The sequence below is a fragment of the Cupressus sempervirens genome, chromosome 10 (assembly GCF_028749045.1).
Source record: "Cupressus sempervirens isolate cs-2001-9-10 chromosome 10, ASM2874904v1, whole genome shotgun sequence".
NCBI classification, from domain to species: Eukaryota; Viridiplantae; Streptophyta; class Pinopsida; order Cupressales; family Cupressaceae; genus Cupressus; species Cupressus sempervirens.
Genome location: NC_143127.1, coordinates 218,115,329 through 218,141,478, shown reverse-complemented (window position 1 = coordinate 218,141,478; position 26,150 = coordinate 218,115,329).

Sequence of the window (26,150 nt, the reverse complement as noted above, 5' to 3'; positions counted from 1 at the left end):
ATGGCAAGGAGGTGAAAGGTGTTAATGTGCCATTCTTAACTTGATTTGATTTGCTGGAAACCTAGCACCTAGGTAAGGATGCCCTAACATGTGTCAGGGAGATGGGACACGCCAAAAAGGTGCTCAAGTCTCTCTTATAGTGTGCTGAGCACTCTTAACATGTTTTTTTTTGAATTCTTTTAATAATTCACAAACATATCACCTAGGCACTAGTGTTAAGACTTTTTTTTTTTGATATTTAATTTAGAAAATACTATGTACTAATATAATTATTATGTACATATTTCATAAGTATTAATTTTATTATATACATTTTTTTTTTGTTTAGATTTTGACTTGCAGTCACATGACATACATTGTCATAACATGCCTTCAAGTCTTCTATTCTAATGCTTATTTGATGTGCCCATTAATTGATAGGACAAGGTACTTGAGTTAATATTATGAATATTTTATTGTCTGTAATTCGGGAGAGGAATTATTTTTCCTCCCCCATACAAGTTCCAGAGAGCATAAAATACACCTACATGATTTTATTCCTTAAACATTGCACTAAGTATTCTTTTCAAGACAATTTTCCTTATTCCTACCTCAGGGTTTTAGTGTACATGTTTGATGTCGTGATGGTATTATCTAGCTTATGAATTTATTAGAACTTGGAAAAGAACAAATGGACTAATTTGATACATATGAACTAAACTATCAATATGATATCTTTCTCCCATTATATTGATTGCCTACATATATATTTACAATACAACCATCTATATATTGAATTAAATCAACTACATCAAGAGGATGTAACCACTATGAAACCTTACACTAATGGAAATTATAAGAATAATTGTTTCATTTACAAGATTTTCCACATTACATCAATCACCAAATATGAAAATTACATTGCATATTTCCTTGCAAGTAACTGTATACAATATCTCTACTTTTCCTTACACATTTTCAACAATATACAATGATAAACAAATATCTTTTACATCACAATGGAAATAACCATGGAGACTTGACATCTTAACATATTTGTAATGACATGGAAGATTTGTATCTCCACACACACTTGGTTTCCAACATTGCCAAGAAATAACACTAATATCTCCAAGGGATCTGATGAGACCAAAATTTGCCTTTATTTTATGATGTTTAAGATACTTTGTTGATACTCTATTTATCTTTGTTAAAACATTTGTGGACCTATGTTTACCAAACCTATGATAAACCTATGGGGTAGAAACTATGCCATCTTTTGCTAATATTATATATAGTATGCAATATTTCATATAGTTATCAAAATGTGCATTCTTATATTTGAATTTAATTTGATAAATGTTTATTTGAGAACATGTTTTGTGTTATAACTAACTTGTTAATGAAGACTGAAAGATGATTGGAGGAATTCAAAAGCTAAGCATCCACAACATTTAAGGAGAAGAGAATGCCAAGGAGCAACCATGGTGGAGGAAGTTGTAATGGTTCTAGAAGACACGACAACAAGTAAGGAGGAACTATGAAGAATTATTACCTTCTCTACGTTTACTCTATGGTGAGAAAATGTTCAGACTTTATTATTCCCACCTTAAGCTATTATTCCTTCTTCTTGCCTTCAGTTGTTATCTTCTTTTTTTCTCTCTTGCAGATTTTAAGCTAGGTCATTTAATTTTTTGTTATGGAATAAATGGTGATTTCCTATATATATATATATATAGGAATCAACCCAAGTGTGTTAAGTTTTAGAACCAGTTAGAAGACATAGTTTTTGAGAATAGACTGTTAACTTTTATAGTTATGTTTTTATAGTTCTGTGTTATGTAATGAGTTTCTAAATTGAATGAAATAGTTGTCGGCTTTTATCTTGTGTTAGTAGTTTAGAGAAGCCAACCAAGGGGGCCCACTTGGAAGGTGGATTAGATTAGGATAGAATAGATTTATTTCCAAGCATTCATAGTATCTTAGTTAGAAGTTGTGAGTTCCTTCATGTAGCATCACACTTTGTGAATGTTCCTATAGCATATGTGAGAATAGTTTTAGTGGGTGAGCCAAGTTGGAATATTTGTTATCTTTTCATTGTATTTCCAGTATTCATAGAGTTAAGTGTGTTAGTTTCCTGCAAAAATAGTGTAAGTTCTTTTCCTTGTGTTTTTACTTTCTTGTAGCATAAGCTTAGTGACTCATTAAGAGACCTAGTGCACAAACTGTGCCGACCATTTCAAGTATACGTCCCTGGGTCGATAAGATTAAATGCACCTCATAGTAGGATAAATAGTCATTAGTTTGAATATATTATTCCTAAGCAAGGCCTAGTGCATGACTATGATACACCTATTGTGAGGCAGGTCATTTTTGGCACCATTGTCAGGGATGGTGTCAAGCTAGGAGCATTTTTGAGTCATAGTTCCTAGATAAAGTTTTTTTTATAAATCTCTAGTTCAAAGTTTCGTTCACCAGTGTGAAAAGTTTAATTGCATACATTGAAGAGGAAGACAATGAGATGAATATGGAAAATTTCTTCCACAAGGATCTGTTAATTTGAACAAAGAAGAAGTTGTGTTACCTTTTGAAAACACAAGCCTTGTTTTTCCTATAGTATCATTATCAAGAACTAAACCAATAGATATATCTAGTCTTCAACCCTTCACTAAAGTATTGGCCAATTTTCTTGACAACGCTGCTCTGAATCCACTAGTTATTAATCATCCAGTACCCAATGTCCCTTTTCAGCAGCAACCTCATAATCTAAAACCTCTAGTCATGGCACAACCTACTTTTCCATTTCCTCTTCCAAGTCTTGTAAGCAATGCTAATCTTAAGAACATACCTCCCATTGCTCTTCCAAAGTTCTATGGCCTTGCAATTGAAGACCCTGATACTTTTTTATTTGAATTTGATATCCTTTGTCATAGTTTTGACTACAACACTGATGCCCATAAGCTTAAGTTGGTTCCAAAAACATTGAAAGAATCAACTTTACGATGGTTCATGGGCTTAGGAGCCAATGCAACAAGAAGTTGGGATGAAATGCAAGCTCTATTTCTGGATAAATATAAAGAATATTGCAAAGCATCTTGTTCAAGAGGGGATGATATCTTCAGGATATCACAAAAGGAGGAAGAAACATTGGAAGACTATGTTTCACATTTCTTATACACATTGCAAAAGAACCCTTAGCATACATTGTTTGAACATTCACAAAAGCTAGTCTTTCTGAGAGGCGTGAATGATGACTGTCTAGAAGCATTGGACCTGATGGCTGGTGGTGACATATATCAAGCTTCCTGGGATGATGTCAAGAAGATCTATCAGAACTATTCAAGGTCAACCATGAAGAAAGGCTGATGACCTCGTTCCATAGTCAATAAAGGAATCACTCAAGGCATTTCAAAGCTTGAGATATCTAACCTATTGTTGGATTTCAAACAAGATATCATCAATGATGTTGCTACACATCTGGATACAATGAATGCAAAGAAGAAATAAGAAAAAACTGAATTACAACTAGCTGAGTAGTGTCCTCATTGCCAAAAGCAAAAGAAGGATTGCCAATATAAACTAGTCGCAAGCATGGAGAACCAACATCTTCCAACTGAGTACGTCAAGATAGATGGAGATGATGAGCAAGTATTCTTTGTTGCTCAATGTTGACCATGGGCCCAATGTCAAGGTATGCCTCAGGACCCCTTGCAAAGTTCAAATTCATATGGTAATCAATGGAAAAACTGTAATTTCCAAGGTCCTCCACAACATTAATCCAATTGGAACAATGCTGGGAAAAATAACCCACAAGAATCCCAATGGCCTCAGAATTCCCAACCACCCTAGCCTATTCAATAGAGTAACCAATGGCCACAGAACCAATAGAACTACTGCCAAAACCAACAAAACCAATGGCAACCACCCCAAGGGAATTGACAGTCTACGAACCAATGGAAGGGATCTCAACAGTGGCCTAACCAAAATTATAGTGCTTTATAATTACCCCCTCCAGTTCAACAACCTGCTTTAATGCCACCACATGCAAATCCTGGACCTCAAAAGCAAAAACAATTACCAGCACAACCTCAGCCAAATTTGAATAGCCAACAACCATAGCAACCCATCTATAGTGCTGATGCTCAGCAATATCTTGCTTACACCCTGAATGTTGCTGATATACATCTCAAATCTGGTACAACTTTACCAGTGCCTAAACCACCTCTTATAACTAAAATACTAGATTCTCCTACAACATTAGAAGCTTTAGTTTTTGAACCTATTGACTCACCTAATGTCACCATTTCAACCCCAAATTAACTAGCAGTAGAACATCATTTTCCAGAAAAATTGGTACAAAAGAAACCTAAACAAAACAAGGAACAACCTTTTGACATTGTTGATTAGTTGAAAAATGTACATGTCCAAATACCACTCTTTCAAGCTATTAAGGACATTCCATTCTATGGAAAAGCTATTAGGAAAGCCTGCTTGAAGAAACCTAGAAGGAAGAAGAAGGACCCCACCACAGTTCATGTTGTGGGACAATTGGCTGACATCATGCTAGGGAAAGTGTTTACACCAAAATATTCTGATCCAAGAAGTCTAGTAGTGAATGTCAGTATAATGGTCAGTTTGTTAAAAATGCTTTAATAGACCTCAGAGTTGCTATAAATGTTATGACCAAAGATACCATGAAGAAGTTGAAAATAGGAGTAAGGGCTACACCAACAATTCTACAGCTTGCAGATAGTTCTACTATCACCCCGGATGGGATGATAGAAAACATAGTTGTGACCTAAGATTCTCTAGAGTATCCTGTAGACTTCATGATTTTATCCCCTAAAGTTAATATATCTGGTTATCCTGTCATCTTAGGTAGAACATGGTTAGCCACAACCGATGCAAATATAAGTTGTAGATTAAGGAATATGACTATATCAAATGGCCAAGCAACAAAGCAATTTGATTTATATCCTCTAGCCCAACCATTACCAGATTTGATTACATCTATTTGGAAAGATTTAGGAGATGAAGAAGAAGAGTTAAATTCTATAGTACAACTCATGATGTTGCATATATAATCTTTTCTAAAATTTCAAGAGGAAGATTTAGTACTTCAGAGTATCCTCACTAACACCTGTGTAGTAGAAAAAGATGTATCTAAAAGTTCTATGTTAGAATTGATCACATATGAGGAATGTGATAAGAATTGTACTCGTCTCAAAGAACCTAAAATTCTTTATCCACTTTTTCCTTGTGAATTAGAAGCAAGTCCAATTTTGGAAGCCACTATGATAGACTCCACTACTATTATTGAATTGACTAAAGGTCATAAACTTCATGTCAACTCCAAATTAACACCCACATAGATGGAATAGTTAAAAGGATTGCTTCAAATGCATGAAAAGGCCTTTGCATGGGATTATAGTGATATGAAAGGGTTAAGTCCTACATTATGCATCATAGTATATACATCAATGAAGGCTTTCTACCACTCCGTCAACCCCAGAGAAGGATAAATCCAAGCCTTATAGAAATAGTTAAAATTGAATTGTAGAAATTGTTTGATGCTGGTTTTATTTATCCTATATCTGAGAGTAGATGGGTGTCACCCCTAGTTATAGTGCCTAAAAAGGGAGGAAAATGGAGAATCTGTGTAGATTACATAGAATTGAACAAGGCTACTAAAAAGGATCACTTTCCTTTACCATTCATACACCAAGTTTTGGACACACTAGCTAGAAAGAAGTATTCATCTTTTCTAGATGGGTATAGTGGTTATAACCAAATCAATATTGCTCCTAAAGATCAAGATAGAACCACATTTACATGTCTGTGGGGTACTTTTGCATACTCTATTTTACCATTTGGTCTATGCAATGCTCCTGCAACATTTCAAAGAGTAGTTATTAGTATTTTTGCTGATATATCACATGATTTTATGGAAATCTAGATGGATGAATTCACAACATTTGGAGTCACTTTTGAAGAAGCAATGGTGAATCTTGAAAAGGTTTTGGTAAGATTTCAAACACATAATTTGGCACTTAATAGTGAAAAATGTTTAATGCTCATGCAGGAGGGCGTCGTACTTGGTCATTTCATATTCGCTGCAAGAATACAAGTGGATCTAGCTACAATAGAGGTAATTCAAACATTGCCCATACCTAAAAAATCAAAAGATGTAAGATCCTTTCTAGGTCATGCTAGATATTACAGACATTTCATAAAATATTTTAGCAAAATAGCTAGTCCTTTGTATAAGTTACTCACAAAAGAAGCTAAATTTAGTTGGACATCTGAATGTGATGAAGCCTTCCTGTAGCTTAAGAAACTTCTGACCAAAGCCCTAATTTTACAAGTCCCTAATTGGAATTTACCTTTTCACATATATACAGATGCCTCTGATTATGCCATAGGTGCAGTCTTAGCACAACAATCCAAAAATCTTGAAAATACCATCTACTATATCAATAAGAGCCTTCATGGTCTAGAGCTAAACTACACTATGACTGAAAAAGAATTGTTAGTAGTAGTTGATGCCCTCAACAAATTTTGACATTACATAACTAGCTATTCCATATTTGTTCATACTAATCATGCAACAATTAAATATCTCATGAAAAAATGTACTATAACAGATAGGTTAGCAAGATGGTTACTATTGTTGCAAGAATTTGATATAACTATTGTTGATAAGCCTGTAAAAGCCAATGTTGTAGTTGATTATTTATTAAGAATTCATCATGATGATGCTGACACTACTTTGGTCAATGATGCATTTCTGGATGAGCATTTGTTTCATATTGCTGTTCAAACTCCATGGTAGGCAGACATTGCTAACTACATTGCAGCCAATAAAATACCAGCACATTTTTCTTACAAGGAAAAGAAGCTTCTTGTAGAGAAAATTTTTCATTTCTCCTAGATAGATAATCTCTTGTTTTACACTGGACCTGATCAAGTTATGAGAAGATGTGTGAGAGAAGATGAGACATATGACATTTTACATGCATGCCATAATGAACCATGCGGAGGACACTTTGCAACAAAAAGAACAGCTTTCAAAATCCTAACAATTGGTTATTATTGGCCTACACTTCATAAGGATGTAGTCAACTATACAAGAAAGTGTGACCAGTGTCAAAGGATGGGCCGACCAACTAGAATAGATGAAATGCCTCTTAATCCTCATATGACATTAGCACCATTTAACAAATGGGGAATGGACTTCATTGGTCCAATTGATCCTCCATCTAATGAGAAGTCCTATATTCTGGTGTGCACTGACTACCTGACAAAATGGGTTGAAGTTAAGGCTATGAAGCATGCCCATGATGAAAAAGTTGCTGAATTCTTGTATGAAAAGATTTTTACTCGCTATGGTGTACCCAAAGAGCTAGTCACTGATCAAGGTGCACAATTCACCAAAATAGTATAATATCAGGCACCAAAAATCCAATCCTTATCATCCACAAGCTAATGGAAAAGTAGAGGTTACAAACCAAGAGCTAGAAAATATTCTAACAAAAATAGTCCATTTGCACAATCGGGATTGGACCAATAGATTACAAGAAGTTGTTTGGGCTTACAGAACAACCTAGAAGACTACTACAAGATTCACACCATTTGAGCTCCTGTATGGAAAGGTGGCCATGCTCCAATTGAATTTGAACATAAAACTCTAAGGATAGCCTTAGCATTGGATATTGAACTTCCTATAGCACAAAGAGAATGTCTTCTGCATCTTAACTCTTTGGATGAGATGCACAAAGTTTCTTTGGAACATACTGAATTGATATAAGATCAAAGGAAACATTGACATGGTTCTCATATTATCAGTAAACAATTTCAAGTTGGTGATTAGGCATTATTATATGATTCTTGATTCAAGGATATGCTAGGGAAGTTGCAGACAAGATGGCTAGGACCATATGAAATTAGTCATCTTTAATAATGGAACTATTCAACTAACTACCATTGATCCAATACCTTTCAAATAGTTAGTCAATGGTCATAGACTCAAGTTATACAAACGGCCATAAACAAAAGTAGATTTCTTGTAACAATTCCAATAGCTAGATTCAAATACAACTCAAGTAACTCTTCCTACAGCCGAAGGTGTCAACCTTCCGATTGCTACTCTTCAACATTAATTTTTTGTGTGTGCATACTCATAATAATGACTTTATGTTTGCATAAAGTTTATTTTTTTTTTCTATTCACTTTTTCTTTCCATCTCATCTCTTTACCTTCCACCCATCAACCTCATGTCACTTCTTTATCTTCCATCCACCCACTTTCCATGTCATCAAATTTTCCATGTTTTCAATAAAATTCTGTGAAGTGCTGATGGATGCTGCCACTGATATTATTTCTGCCACCTTTTAATACGTGTGACAATCAAATTGACAAGTATAACATTTTCAAATTATATTTCATTTATAGTCCACAGATTTTGTTAATTGTATTTAATACTGCATAATCTATATAATGGTGGTGTTATGCTAGTCCCTTACTTGTACTGGGTCTGACAAGTGAGGACACTTTTCTAAATTTAGCAGGGGGTAGGAAAGGTCATAATATCCAAAGGCATGTATATTTATTTGTGATGATTTTCTAAATCTTCGCATTACCCTTCATTAATAAAAAAATATTGCCATAAGTATGCAAAGTGAGTGTTGTACTCCCTATTTTTGAATGATTTTCTATGTCAAGCTATGATGTGACCTATGTTGAATTTTTTCGTCATCCAAACCCTATTTCTAGATGATTCTCACACAAATTTATGGTTTACCTTCATTCAAAACTTAATTATTGTGCGTAACAATTTGTTATGACAATTAATTGCTTCATAAAACAAATAAGTGTGATGAGTTTGAAGAATAATGCAATAGTTTGAAGCTTGAATCCAAAAAGGGAGAAAATAGAGTAAATAGAGGAAGTGTTAAGGAAATGGGTGGGTAGTTGCAAAGGAGAGAGCCGATAGAGCACACTGTGTTGCTCTTGAACGTAGAAACTGTAAGAAGGTTTAATGCATGTAGATGGCTAGGGTATTTCTTGAGTTTAATCGCATATGATGAAGAGGTGACTGCATAATTTAAAAGGACATTCGATGAGGGAGAAGCTTCTATTTGGGGCTTAATAGTAGTTGCAATAGAGGAGCACATCACTGAGATAACTAGGTTACATGCAGTTGGAGAACACAACCATAGTACACATGATGCTAAGTTAGCGAGAGCCCAATTTACCAAGCCACTTGATCCTCAATTAGACATAACAAAACAAGGTTGCAAGAGAATGTCACTGCCGCTACCATACAATGAATTAGCCATGCACATAATCAGATATTTTACATGCGAAGACATATTTTTATACCTGCATGCACATCATTTCAAGCTACTTAGTTATGTAAGGCATAATCTTGCTATGAATATTCCAAATTTCTTGTATAATATGCTTTGCATTAGTGCAGAGGAGGCTCAGAAAGGAAAAGAGAATTTTGTTACTCATCATGCTTTAAATAAGTTGTTAATAGAGTGGTCGCTTAGGGATGTATCCCCCTTAATGTGAGATGAATTTGTGCAACTTAAAACCTTGCAACCCCAAGCTGGCCCTAGTGAACAACATAGTGAGGGAAATATAGCTCCCACTAGTGAGCTTGCTGAACAAAAAATTCATGAAGATGAAACTGAAAGGACTCAAGGAAATGAACAAGAAACTACCCCTATTCAAGAAAATGTGCCTCCACCTGTACAAGAAATTCCTAAACATGCTACCAGCAAAGTTAAGAGGAAACGAAAACTGCTAGAAGAAATTTCCATTCAGCAATAACTGAGCCCTACAATTGTAAAACAAAACAGAACAAAGAAGGGTCTTGTAGCAACTGCTCCTACAATAGAAACACTCAAGGGGAAAATTAGGCTAAAGGTTGTAACATAGGAAGAAACCCCTATAAGGAGAAGCCGTAGAATGAGAGGGCAAGTTTCTAAAGATCCTATTCTATCTAAAACATACAACAAGGAATCCCCTGTGCAAATTGTTTTCGATCATTCTCCCCCTCAACCTGAGATTACAAGCACTCCTGATAATTCTACTAAAGAGTGTAGGGAATAAATTAAAGAAAATCTAGATGATACCCTAATAGAGTTACCAGGAAACTCCAACTGTAGGGATGAGATAGTTCCTGAATATGTTGATCCAAACACTACCCTAGTTACATATAGATCAACATGGATCATTGGTTTAGTAGAACATCTATGGTAGGAGCAAAGAAAGAGGAAAAGGGATCATGAAGAAGACCACAATGTTATCACACTACAGAAACTCCTCTTTTAATTGTATCGATAGTATTTGTTTGCTGAGGCATTGTGGAAAGAATAAAAGAAAAAGATGAATAAGATTATAGTATCTCAAAATGAGGAAATTGCAGAATTAAAGGAATAGCTAGAAAGCCAAAAACAACGCACGGACCATGCTCTTAAGCTAGCTGACCAGGCCCTTGCTTGTAGGCCACCACCTAGAGTTTATGCTCTCTACTTGAAAGAGAATTTTCTTTTGTTTCAATTAATGTTAACCCCTAAGAATGTGAATGTAGAGTTTAAATTAGCATAGGAATTTTATGGACTATATCAAACTCTACCACCATGGTGACAGAACTTATTGTGTGAATTATATGTTCATAACTTTGTTATTCCTTCGAAGACTAAATGGAATCCCTTGATTTACATAGGAGATGTACACCTAAAAGCCCTTATGTCATGGATGTCCAATCAAGAAAATTAGGATAGGCAGTTGAATAACTACAGGGATGAGGAAAGAACAAAACCTTTACCTTTAAGAGAAAAAAGTAGTAAGCCAGATGAAATGCTTATGGATTGGTTCACATTGAACTATGGAAAGAGAAATCCAGAAGTGAGGGAGAAGATCTTTGCTGTTAGAAGTAAGGTTTATGCTGAATATGAAAATTTTCCCTACTTTGCATTGTAGAGAGCCATGGCCAGTGCTAGGAGTAGGTGGGCCAGACTACCTAAATCTCTTAAGAAGGTAGAACCACACAACCCTATTAACTTGGAAGAAACACTTCATAGAGTTCCAAAATATTTAGAATTAGGGAAGCAACCCAGACCAGAGTTGTGGTGTCCCTTAACAATGCAGCCTCTAATGTTCTTGTGGCCCTTGTATGACATTAATGTTGATAGACTTCACAAGTTGCAGGAAGATCATAGGAGAGAAGTGTGGAAGAGAACTAGAGGATTTTACTACACTTTTAAGAGCAACCATAAAGAGAAGAACATAAATTGGAGAGTTTAGGTCACTAACAAGGAAGTGCAATGCTTGAGGACAAGCATTAGTTTGGAAAGGGGCAAATGATGAGATCAAAATTTGCCTTTATTTTATGATGTTTAAGATACTTTGTTGATACTCTATTTATCTTTGTTAAAACATTTGTGGACCTATGTTTACCGAACCTATGATAAACCTATGGGGTAGAAACTATGCCATCTTTTGCTAATATTATATATAGTATGCAATATTTCATATAGTTATCAAAATGTACATTCTTATATTTGAATTTAATTTGATAAATGTTGTTTTGCAATCATGTTTTGTGTTATAACTAACTTGTTAATGAAGACTAAAAGATGATTGGAGGAATTCAAAAGCTAAGCATCAACAACATTTAAGGAGAAGAGAATGCCAAGGAGCAACTACGGTGGAGGAAGTTGTAACGGTTCTAGAAGACATGACAGTGAGTAAGGAGGAATTATGAAGACTTATTACCTTCTTTGCATTTACTCTATGGCGAGTGGATGTTTAGACTTTATTATTCCCACCTTAAGCCGTTATTCCTTCTTCCTACCTTCAGTTGTTATCTTCCTATTTTTTCTCTTGCGGATTTTAAGCTAGGTCATTTACTTTTCTGTTATGGAATAAATGGTGTTTTCCTATATATATATATATATATATATATAGGAATCAACCCAAGTGTGTTAAGTTTTAGAACCAGTTAGAAGAAATAGTTTCTAAGAACAAACTATTAACTTTTATAGTTGTGTTTTTGTAGTTCTATGTTATGTAATGAATTTTTAAACTGAAGGAAATAACTTTTGGCTTTTATCTTGTGTTAGTAGTTTAGAGAAGCCGACCAAGGGGGCCCACTTGGAAGGTGGATTAGATTAGGATAGAATAGATTTATTTCCAAGTATTCATAGTATCTTAGTTAGAAGTTGTGAGTTCCTTCCTATAGCATCACACTTTGTGAATGTTCTTGCAGCATATGTGAGAACAATTTTAGTGGATGAGCCAAGTTGGAATATTCGTTTTCTTTTCATTGTATTTCCAGTATTCATAGAGTTAAGTGTGTTAGTTTTCTATAGCAACAGTGTAAATTCTTTTCCTTACATTTTTACTTTCCTGCAACATAAGCTCAGTGACTCATTAAGAGACCTAGTGCACATACTGTGCCGACCATTTCAAGTATACGTCCTTGGGTTGATAAGATTAAATGCACTTCATAGTGGTAGAAATATTTCTTAGTTTGAATATATTATTCCTAAGCAAGGCCTAGTGCATGACTATGATACACCTATTGTGAGGCAGGTTAGGATCCATCATCACAACTTGCAACACAACATGAAACTTGGAACCATGGAGGCTCACCTCCCAACCTAGGCTTCTATGAAGTCACCCACCAAGGAGGGGAAACAAGATTCCAACTGGGTTTGCACTCAACAAGTCACAATGCATGCAAAACTCAATCTCACAATACAATTGCAATCCCTCCAAGGTTTAACACAATGATTATCCATTGGAATCATGAAACAATGGGTGAAGATAGGCTCTCCAAGGAGGAGAATTCCATATCCATATACACATATACATTTTCAATTGCATAATTCCTCTTCAAGGCTATCAAATACATTCTCCTCATCACATCAATACACTTATACCTCCCATAATACAAATGCCTCTTCAAGGCTATCAAACTAGGCATATGGCTTCAATGGAGTTCATACTCCATGAACAACAAGACCCTCTCGAAGAGGGAAATTTCTCAACTTTAATGTTGAGCCCAACTAACTTCTTCACCCAATGCTTCTCTTCCCTCCCAAGGGTGAGTGAAGCATTCACACCCATGAACAAATTCAATATTTAAAACAAAACAAGAGCTCAAGGAAGAAGACCAAAACAAAATGCATGAAACTCATTGCACATTCACAACACAACACAAGGATTACAATAACAATCCATGATCCCATAACAACATTCCATACTTGCAGATCATCATACAATTCTAAAACAAAATGGTCATGTTTTGAGCACCTACCTTGGTCTAAGATAATAGTAATAATAGTTGATGAAGAGCTCCCTTAACCCCCCTCCACAACCCTAACTATCTCTAAAACTTAGAGAGTGGGTGAACAACCACTAAGTTTGGCACAAGCTCCCTAAAAAGAACTCCACTTCCATCCTCACCTACCCCTCTTACACCCTTGTACCTTTCTACCAATAGGAACCTACCCAAGTGGAGGGATGAGGACAAAAGTCATGTGATACTCTAATTTGCGAATTGGCTTGAAAGTGACTAGTTTAGAGGGTCTCCTAAGTCCCCTAGGACAACTTCTGGTTATATTTAGACCCCCAACCTATACTACTATCATGTGGGTGACTTATTTTCACCAAAATAACACTTGGGAACCACTTTTAGGCTCTCTAAAGTTCATATCAAATTTAATTTGAATTCCATCATGATGGTGACTCATCCTAACACTCTCCAAGGTGGGTTAACTTAATTTCATAATGGGATTAAGTTTAGGTTAATTTCATAATGGGATTAAGTTTAGGTTAAGTGATTTCATGCCCAAAAATCCTATATGACATGTCATTTACACATAGACAACACAAGTGTCAAATGACACACATACATTAAATACTTTACACATCACGATGACATGTCACTAATTAATCCTGATCTTTAAACTTATAACACCCATGCACAATCACATTATGAAATAAACACAATACAATGAGGTTTTGAATCTTCCAAAGATTCACATTGGCTTTACCGTATTCACATAGGTTTGAACCTTGTTTCCCTGAATAATTTCCATGGTTCGAGTTTCCTGCACACTCAACTTAAATGTCAGTAGTCCAATGGAATAATATAGAAATACATGTAGATAAATGCAAAATAATCCATTATCACATTAACACACACAATTGATTCCCCTTTCTAATCATTTCAAAACATTAAAATATCAACATATGGGTATCAACATTTATCTTTCTTATCATAACAAAATTACCGTTCTAAACACTATCACCATACTTATAATCATGAAACACTGAAGTTGTATCTACTAAATCATTAAAACATATAAAATGGATCTCGGTATATATGACCTAAGTGAAAATCACTAATATGCAAACTTGTTAACTAGTATCCTTTCAATCAAGTTAAACATAGCAACATTCCTAACAATATCCCTTTATCACATTACGAGGGGTTTGTGTGTGATTTTCCAAGGTTAATTCCTCAGATTGTTAGAATGTTTCCATAATTATGTCATCATAATTTAAAACCAATTTTCAAATGTAACCATATGTCTTGTTGTCATTATAACCTACATTCATTATTGTTCTCACTAGAGTGAATGCTATTTTATCTTTCCTAATTGCCTTGTAGATCATACCTTGAATCTCGTGACCAGGTTCTCAGCTAGAACATATTGAGTCTCATTTTCATGTGGTCTTATCTTATTGACCTAATGTTATTGAATAGGGTATCAACCTTATAATAATCAAGATCTACATCAGTCTCTAATAGGATCTCATAAATCATTGTTAATAACAAAAATGCTGATCATGACCTACTTAACTCCTAATCATATTCATTCCTTACAGTTTATAATAGGGTATGAGTGTGGGCCTTACAAGTTTAGGTTATAAGGTTGGGTTTGAGAACAAGATTTTTAAGATATATGATATTGATGGAAAACTAATTGGTAAAGGTGATCAAACTAGAGGTAATCTATTCTACCTTGATATGGAGGATGCTACTTTTTTAGTTGTAGAATTTTATGGTTTGTGGTTATGGCACAAGAGGTTATGCCATGTTAATTATGATAACTTGGTTAGTATCATTAACATGAGAAGAGTCAAAGGTTTGCTTAAGTTGAAAAAACTTTAAAATATAATTTAAAAACAATGCCAGTTAGGAAAAATGGGGTAAAAGCACAAACTTGTGTCATCTTTTATAAAGAAATGAGATATCAGAATGCAATAGTTCAACATTAATGACAAAAAAATGGTATATATGTTTAGAATTTGAAGATGATGTAAACTAATGAAATGTGCAGAATTGGACAAATTTTATTCCTATAATTTTTATAATTTATTTTAGTAAGAATTTATTCATTTTCTTTTATTTTGAAGTCCCTTTTTTAATAGTAAAAAATATAGGGTGTAGTTTCCATCAAACAAGTATATGCAAATAATCTTTTATTGTTCTGATTTGAAAATATTTTATAGATGACATGTATAGCTAGGGAACATAAAAATAATAATTATTTTTTATGTATATTTTCTTGTTTTATAAGTACTCAAGATTGACCTTATCAGAATCCAATAGTGTTTTCCTCCCATCAAAACTTCCCTATCATATCTACACCTTCTTGAAAAAAATTACATATTCATGAAGATGACTCTCTCCTCTAGAGATAAACATAAATTTTAAATTTTTTTGATATCATTTACTATTTTTTTCCTTTTTTGAGGGAGCATATTTAAAAATGTCAAAATATTGACTTATAATATTTTAAAATTATAACATATTATAACTAATCAAAACATTCAAAAATTTATATAATGATGATATTGAATGTGAGATCTATAAAATGACATTTTAAGTTTTTGAAAAAAATTGAGTTTTGATAGAGAAATGATTTTTGACCAAAATAGGTTTTGGTATCCTAAATGGTGACATAGATCTATGCTTTTACCTAATGACAAAGTCAAGTTTTAAGAGTAAGACTCATACCTCTAAATGAATAGTAGAGATTGTTCATACTGACTTGTGTGGACCAATTGATGGGCAAAGATACAAAGGAGATAAGTACATTATGCTATTTGTTGATGCAAAAAGAGGGGTAAAAATTTATTAAGACAGAAAGAAATACAACAAGGAGAGCTCAACAAGGAGCTCGATCCTGAGAAACAAGATCATCAAATTCTTGCACCATCTCAAAGGACAGTTGCCTCCTATCCCTAATATTCCAACTTGGATCATGACTAGATGCCCATTTGGCTAAACAATCAACAGTTCTATTCCATTCATGAGGAATATACGTGAACCTAATGAACTGAAAAGAGGAAGAGAAGAAAAGAATCTTCTTAACAACAGTGGCCAACTGCTAACTAACATCCTCAAGCTCTTGCAAAGAAAGCATGTTCACCACCACCTGGGAATCAGACTCACAGATAATCTTACTCCATCCCCGCAAGCAACACTGTTCCACAACATATAAAATAGCTTGAGCTTTCATGAGATTGTTAGTATAATCACCCTTATGAACTGAGAAGAAAAATTTAACATCCCCAGAACTACAACGAGCCACTCCGCCAATACCAGCCAGACCAGGATTCCCACGGGAAGAACCATCAGTGTTAATTTTTAGAACTCCACAAGGAGGAGGAGTCCAGTGCCCATCCCGGTTAACCTGACCCTTCTTTTGATGGTGAAGCTGCTTGGACATAGAAGGAAACCTATGAGCTGCAACCCCTTCCTGTAGATGAAAATTGAGGCAATTACAGATAGCAAGATCAACCGGATCCATACCCCCATCAAGCTCACACTTCACAAGAATAGTTTCCTGAAGAGAATGTGATATTTTCCACCAAAGTTGCAAAACACCAAGCTGAACATCTTGGAATATTTGACGATTCCTCTCCAACCAAATATGCCAAAGCATGAAAGATGAGCCAGCAATCCAAGCAGCATGGAGAAAAGAAGACTTGGAGGGAGCAGTACCCAAGCGGGCCCAAAACTTAGGCAAAGAGGAAGCATGCCGACAAGAGCAACTCCAAGCGCTCCACCAAAGGTGCCATATCTGAGTAGAATAGGAGCAATGGAAGAACAGATGGGAGATAGACTCCTCTCCATTACCACACAAAACACAATAAGAGGGGCCCTGAAATCCATGTTTACAAAGATTATCCTAGGTAAGACAACAGTTGTGAGCCACTAGCCACATGAAAAAATTGCACTTGGACCAAGAAACTTTATTCCAAACTTGCTTCCACCAAGGGACCTCAGCATCCCCAAATAATTATCTAGTTATCTCCTGATACCCAGCAAAGACATGATATTTACCAGACAAGGTACCGCCCCAAGCCAAAACATCTGGACCAAGCAAAGAAGAACACTCTCTAGAGGCCAAAATTTGAGAAAGCTCCTGACGATCCATGTTTGTACCTCCAGGAGGCCAATCAGAAGAATGCTTCCATCTGTAACCAACAACAAGTCCCAATTGATAAGGAGTCTTGTAATGAGCCACTTTATCCCATCCAACAGCAAGAAAAGAGTCACAAAGAGGCTGAAGATGAGGGTATATGGATAAAATGGAAGGGAATCCATCCCAAGCATCAGACCAAAACAAAGCTTGAGAACCTCCTTTACATATCCAAAATAGATCCCTCTTTACCAACATCACACCTGTCTTCAAAGTATGCCAAACCGTTGAGCCACGACCTTCAAGAGGAAGTGTAGAAATAGAAAAAAGATCAGCACCATGAAAATATTTATGAGTGATAATACGAGCCCAAAGTTGATGTTGTCCAGAGCACCATCGCCAATAAAGTTTAGCAGCCAAAGCTTGACTACTTAATAGAGCAGATCGAAGACCAAGACCACCCTCCTTTTTAGGCCTACAAACAGTTGCCCAATTAACCAAGCTCCATTTAGTACTACGCAAATTACCACTCCAAAGGAATTGTCAAGAAAGAGCATCAAACTCCTTGAGAAAGTAAATAGGTACAGCGTGAACCATGCTTCGATAAGAAGGAAGAGCTTGGATAACAGCTTGAAGAAGAGTAACCCGAGCAGCAGTAGAAAGCCATCTATGAGTCCAATGATTTACCTTATCCTGAAGCTTGGTAATCAAATTTTGCCAGAAGAGATGTGGCTGCCTAGAAACAGCAATAGGGATGCCAAGATAAGTCAAAGGAAGTGATCCTATCTGAAACCGTAGGATACCAACAATCCTGTGCTGAATAGAATCAGGAGTGTTAAAAAAGTAAATGGAAGATTTGTGCTCATTAACTTTCTGGCCTGAAGCTACCAAATAAATGTCCAAATCATGTCGAAAGGCTTCAGCTTCCTTGATCCTAGCAAGACCAACAAGAGCAGAATCATCAACAAATTGAAGATGGGAAAGAGAAGGTAAGCCATTACCCCACCGCCAGCCTTGAATAGAATTCTCGGACACCTGATGCTTAATGAATCTACCCAAGCCTTCAGCCATGATGATGAATAGATATGGGGAGAGAGGGTCACCCTGGTGGAGGCCTCTAGAAGCACCAAATAGTTGAGAAGGTTGACCATTAATAAGAACTGAAAAAGAGGCAGAAGTAACACAACTCATAATCCAACTCACCCAGTCAGAGCTAAATCCAAAAGAAAGAAGAATACTCCTTAGGAAGCTCCATTTAACTCTATCATAGGCCTTAGCCATATCCAGCTTAACAAACATGGCTCTCTCCCTAGAAGTAGCCAAAGAGTGAATAGCCTCAGTAGCAATAACCACCCCATCCAAAATTTGTCTGCCAGCAACAAAACCACCTTCTTCTTCTGAGATAATAATGGGAAGCCACCTTTTCAATCTCTCAGCAATCAACTTAGTAATAACTTTGTAAACCACATTACATAAGGCAATTGGTCTAAAACACTCCAATTGATTAGCACCCTCTCTCTTAGGAATAAGAGTCAAGAATGTAGAGTTCAAAGCTCGAAGCATCTGCTTCCTAGCATAGGATTCTTTAACCACCTCCAACAAATCATGATTAATGATGTCCCAAAATTCTTGAAAGAATTCAACTGGAAAGCCATCAGGACTAGGAGCCTTCCCCTTAGGCATGCCAAAGACCACCTCCTCCAGCTCTTCCAAAGAAATAGGATGCATGAGATAATCATTCATTTCTTGAGTGATAAGGGAAGGAATACAGGACAAAATAAGATTTTCTTCATTATCAGTAGGAGGAGAGTCCTTAGAGAAGAGGGTAGAGAAGTACCAAATAGCCTCCTGGAACAAAGCTGGCAAGGAATTCAGTTGGATACCTTGAGAATTAACCAAAGAAGAGATAGTGCTCTGATTCTAGTGAGATTGCACTGTTTTATGGAAAAAGGCAGTGTTACGATCACCTTCCTGGATCCAATCAACTCTAGCCTTTTGCTTCCAAAAAATTTCCTCTCGAAGTTCCCATTCTTCTAGAGCTCTAGAAGCAAGGGATTCGGCCTTGCCAAGAGCCTTTGAGAAACCTCGATCTCTAATCTCCCTTGTGATGACATCAAGATCTTCTTGAGCAAGCCTTTTCATAAAGTGAAAGTTCCCAAAGCATTCCCTATTCCATATCTTGAGCTGCCTTTTAACATATTGAATCCTTTTAGAAAATGAGAACATTACAGTACCATATGCAGGAGCACCATCTTTCCACCAACAGAAAACACAATCATGAAGAGAGGAGTCCCGAAGCCACATCAACTAGAACTTAAAAGGAGGATGCTTCAGAACATAAGCCCCTATAGCGGAAAATTTGATTGGCCAATGATCTGAACCCCTCCAATCAAGGATTTTTGAAGAGATAGTAAGGGTGCCACTAACCCAGAAGCAAGAAACAAGAAATCTATCCAGACATTCTGAGATAGCAACAACGCTAGTCCTGCGATTATTCTAGGTATAGAGACCATTAGAAGGCTTAACATCAGAGAGATGCAAAAGAGATATATGTTGCCAAGGAAGAGCAGAAGAAGGCCCCAATCTAGCCAAACCACCATGCTTCTCCTCCAGACTTAAAACTGAATTGAAGTCCCCTGGTAACACCCAAGGATGATAAGGATGACAATTTCTAACATATTGAATATGCTCCCAAAGTTCCTCCTTTCCCACAAGATCAATAGGTGCATACACATTAGTAACCATGATTACCTCTCCTGAGTCTAGAGTAGAAGCTACCATAGAGAGAGTTGAGTGAGAAGACATCTAGCCAAGAGGATAAATTTTTTGAGGATCCCAAAATATAGCTAAACCACCCGCACTGCCTGTTGCCCCAACACATTGGCATTGGCCATGAGACCAAATACTTGAGGCATGTTGGACCATAGACTCCACAGAGAGCTTATTCTCTTGGATACAAAAAACATCAGGGCTATGATCAACAACCAAGTTATGAATAGCCTTTTTTCTAGGGATGCTATTCAACCCCCTTACATTCCATGAGAGAATAATCATCATTGGGTAGAATTGGGAAAATGAGAATCCAAAGGTTTCACTGAACCAAACTCAATCAATATATCGCCTATGAGTTTAATCTTCTCTTGGTCTGTTTTGTGCCCACTCCTTAGAGGAGTAGAAGAAGCCCGCTTAAAGGGTCGAGACATCAACCCCAAGGGGAGAGGAGAACCCTTGCCCTTACGTGATGGTAGCACATCCTTAACCAAGTCAGCTAAAACAACATCATTATCCTCCAACACTGCAGGAGTCACCAGAGCCTCTGTCACAGGAGCTACAAGGCCCTCACATTTCTGATATACTACAACTTGGGATGCCCCACAAGCATCATTAGGAACAGATCTCTCATTTGGGCAAACTGGATCAGAAGAGATAGGAGGAGGAATACCCTCCTCTAGAACCATACTATCCAGAACCTCAAAGTGGTTAAAACCTGAATCAGATAATCTTTCTTTCAAAGGCCTCTTTTGACCACGACCCTTAGCATGAGGGCGAACAGGGGTAAATCCATCCTTATCCTGCATTTGAGCCTTACCCTTACCTGTAGCATCTTGCAGATTCATCCCCTTGGTAGTATTAGCCATTTCAGATTGTCCTTTCCCTGTAGTATTTGCCAAACCACCAGTATTTCCAGCTGTAGAACCATCCACTCCTTTGAAACATGAGTTACGGGGCACTGACGCAGTAAATGACCATACTCATGAAAAATTCGGCAACGGAAAGGGAGAGTTTCATAATCTAACTGCTGCACCCAAGAAAAATCCCCCATACAAATTTCCAAAGAATCTGGTAATGGGTTATTCAAATTAATTTCAACACAAATTCTAGCATAAGAAATAACCTTTTTATCGAGGGATTGATGTGCGATCGTAGCCGGCTTCCCCAACAAAGCAAAAATTTGTCGAAGGATGTCTTCACGCCAAAATTCCAAGGGAAGACGAGGCAAGCGAACCCAAACTGGCACTGTTGAAGGGAGATCCTCAGCAGAATTAAAACCTGAATGCCAAGGTTTGACAAATAACCCCACATGGTTGTAGAAATAAGGGCCTCCTTCAAAAACACGATCCCAATCAGACATGCAAGAGAATACAACAAAAAAATAACTATTCCCCGCCAACATAATCTCCATATCACCTTCCACCTGCCATGAGCGGTGGATCCATGCCTCAAGAGCGGATAGGGAAATTCGGATTCCAAGAAATTTGCATATCAAAGCATGCTTGGTCCAATAATCAATGTCCTCCATTACAGCCGTTGGAGGAATAACCAGAACAGGGTGATCATGGCTACGCGGAAAACAACCATTAACTTTTTTCAACTTGGAGCTCTCCCCTGAATAAAACGATTCAGATTGCATTGCATGCATAGTTGGAGAAGAACCATCTGTTCTCACCAACGAAGAAGAAATCCCAGGCCCTGCCATGCAAACAATAAAAACCCAATCCAAAATTGACTACAAAAGATTTCCAAAAACACCGACGCAAATTATGTCCAGTAGCTAGCAATCCAAACAGAACAGAAAAATAGTAATAACTGCTATTTGTTGATGATTATTCTAGAATGATGACAATTATGTTTCTAAAACAAAAATATGATGCTTTCCAAATGTTTAAGTGGTACTTAGCAAGAGTTGAGAAGGAAACAAGTAAAAATATGAAATGTTTGAGATTTCACAAAGGAGGAGAATTTACATCAAATGAGTTTGAGATGTTTTATAATGACAAAGGAATCAAAAGAAAAAATCTGCCCCTAGGACCCCTCCACAAAATGGAATTTTTGAAAGGAGAAACATATTTGTAATGGACTATGCTAGGAAACTCATGATGGAGAAAAATGTTGCTTTGAAATATTGGGGAGAATCTGTGAGTACAATTGTCTATATCTTGAACTGTGTGCAAGTCAAGAAAGGTACTCCTTCAACACCTTTTGAATTATGGTATGGCTACTCACCTGATGCAAAATATTTTAAGGTATTTAGAAGAAAGTGTTATATTCTCAAGGATTTTAAGAATGGTAGATTAGATGCAAAAAGTGAAGTGGTAAAAGCACAAACCTGTATCACCTTTTATAAAGAAACGAGATATCAGAATGCGACAATTCAACATTAATGACAAAAAAATGGTATTTGTGTTTAGAATATGAAGATGATGTAAACTAATGAAATGTATAGAATTGGATTAATTTTATGCCTATAATTTTTATAATTTTTTTGAGTAAGAATTTATTCATTTTATTTTATTTTGAAGTCCCTTTTTTAACTGTAAAAAAATAGGGTGTAGTTCCTATCAAACAAGTATACGAAAATCATCTTTTTTGTTTTGATTTGAAAATATCTTATAGATGACATGTATAGCTAGGAAGAAAAAAAGAAATAAGTATTTTTGATGTATATTTTCTTTGTTATAAGTACTCAAGTTTGACCTTATCAGAATACAACAATTTTTTCCTCCCATCAAAACTTCCCTATCAAATCTATACCTTCTTGAAAAAAAATTACATATTCATGAAGAGGATTCTCTCCTCTAGAGATAAAAATGATTTTTTATTTATTTTTGATATGATTTAGTATTTTTTTATTTTTTTGAGGGAGCATCTTCTAAAATGTTGAAATATCAACTTATAATATTTTGAGATAATAACATATTATAACTAATCAAAACACTAAAAAAATTATATAATGATGATATTGAATCTGAGATCTATAAAAGGGTATTTTTAGTTTTTGAAAAAATTGAATTTTGATAGAGAAATGAGATTTGACCAAAACAAGTTTTGGTATCATAAATGGTGACATAGATCTATGCTTTTACCCTAAGCAGGTATATTCCTTGGTTATTCCACAAGAAGCAAAGCTAATAAGTGTTTAAATACTAACACTAACAAAGTTGTGGAATGTTCAAATGTAAAATTTGATGAATATACAAAAGTACATGAGGCTAAACCTATGAAAGAACTAGAGGAATACAAATCATTTCTATATTTTTATGAATGTATGCCTGTTGATGAAGATGATGTAAATCAAGTTGTAAACCAACAGTAAGTTTTAGTGATTGCTGAGTCACATACTATGAATGCCAAGTTGCATTTAGGAATCGAGCTACATTTAGTTACTGAGTTATAGAATGAAGTTGAGGTACATTCTAATTCTGAGATTAGTGTACATGAAAGAGATTTTGAACTACCTGATAGAGATGTACATAGTGATTCATAAGTTGAGAGACCAAATAATGGAAACTAGAGTAGAACCAAGATTGTCAAAGTATGTCAAGAGACATCACCCTGTAGCATAAATCATTGGAGATAAAGATGCAAGATCAATGACAAGGAATAAGTTGAGAAGCAATACATATTTTCTTCGCATGGATGAACCTAAAATAGTGAAAGATGCCTTAGAAGATGTGGATACACATTGATGCAATAGATCTTACTTTAGGAGCTGCCTAAAGTAATCAAAGAGCTAGAGCTACAAATTAGTCAAAAGCTAGGTGATAGAGGGAGAGATTGAAAATGCTCATATCTGCATATTAAGATGACATGTTTTTGGCATTGTTGTCAAAGAGGGAGAAAGAAAAAGAGGGAGCAAAACATGTAAGAAAGAGAGAAACATGAAATATCTACTCAAAGGGAGATAGTGCTAAGGGAGATATAAGAAGTGATCAAGAGGGAGTCATAAGGATGAGTTGACTATCTATTGATCATAAAAAAATTTTGTAACGTATTTAGAAGATGAAAGTTGCTGATAGAGAGAGAGATTTCAATGCAAGGAATATTTTCTTTTTGGTATTATTGTTGGTTGTACTGATTAAGTTTGGTTTTTCATCAATACCAAAGAGGGAGATTGTTGAAAATAGATTGATACAAGTATAAAAATGTGTTTTGATCATTATTTTGTTGCTAATGTCAAACTTGCTACTTGATGGTAAGATAATTACTTAGATAATTTGAGTACTATCATTTATTTGATTGATGAAGAAGATGTGATCAAATAAGGTAATAATAGCACCTAGAGGAAAGGTTGAGTTATGATATAGAAAAGAATTACAAAGATCGATTAAGATAGTCAAATTATAGTGCATTAATTATCTACTTAAGGTTGCAAAGGATGGATACACTGATTAAGTTCAGAAGAACAAGTAAAATGAATTGTGTTTGCCAAGCTTAACAATTTGCACAGTAGGTGCCAAGCAAAGTTAGTGTAAGCGAAGAATAAAATTAGTTGAAGCTAATAAAAGTCAAATTTTAGTATATACTGAGTGGTATAGTGTTATTCGAGTAAAGTTTAGTTGATGCTGAGCACCAGTAAACTTTAGTTCATGTCGAGTGATTTGATAGTGGATGTCGAGCAACATAGTATGTGTCAAGCATCATAAGCAAGTTAATGCTAAGTGTCAGCATTATGAGAAAGATCATGAATTTGATGAATCTAAGCTGACAAGTTTGATTTCTTGGATTGTGTAAACTGTGTTGAAGATAAGCTTGATGAGCTAGATGAGCGGGTGGCACAAAATTCAAGATGAAGCATTTTGAGGTGAATTATTGAAGGAAAAGTTTCTAGAAGTGAATAAAATGAAAACATGGGTAGATTCATTGAATCCTACCTAATCCTACCTAACCCTAAAATTGATAGAGGATGAATGACAAAAGATTTGAATTTTCTATTTATAGAGATGGGTGGTCAGAAGAAAAGGTTGTGATGTGCAGGAACCTACAGAAGACAAGGAGTCTAGGGTTATGCTTAATGCAATGAACAAAGGGAAGAGACTACTATTGGAAAGAAAAGAAAGAAGGCTTAAGGGTATGGATGCTTGAAGGGTGAACAAGTTATCTAATGTAACCCCCATCTCTTCAAAGAATAAATTAGAAAATGAAACAACACATAAGTTTTAGAATGCAATAATTCTTGATTAAACTTTTGTAACTCTACTATGCCTCTACAATGAAAGAAAACACCTACTTATTACAATTCTAAAAAGTACCATACTTGGTAGATTATTAGGAAAAATAGAGTTTTCTATTTTTGGTAATTTTCAAAACTCATCTTACAAATCTTGATCTTTCCCAAGAAATGCCCCCAACTAAGGCAAGATGAATTGCTAACTAATCAATGAAATCAAAAATATCATTTCAGATTTATTACAAAAATAACTTTATAAAAAAATTGGAAAAAACACAAATTGTCAATTTTGGAGATCAAGATGATATTTTAGGCTCCTAAAAAAATGTTGAAATCACCACCTATCTAACTAAGCTTGATTGGTAATTGAAATAAATCACTCATGCAATTGCCTATAAAATTTTAGCCAAAAGCCACATTCGAGTCAAAAGTTATGACTCACAAAAGTAAATCTTGACCAAAACCCACATATGGGTCAACATCCTTGACCATTGGATGCCCTACATCATTATCAGAGCTAAAGTTTGTGAAAGCCAAGAAGAATCAAGGACTAAAAATAGAGATTTTTAATTAGTGAGTGTGTTTTAAGTTGTTATCGGATCAAACCTTATTGTTACTTTCTAATCATTATACCAGTCTAGGGTAAATCATTTGGATTAAGCTTGAGCTCACACTCATTTATAAATCCTTTTACTGGGTGACATTCCAAGTGAATGATCTAAAGTCCTCTAACAAGGCTCACTCCTAACAAGGTGATTAAAACCTTT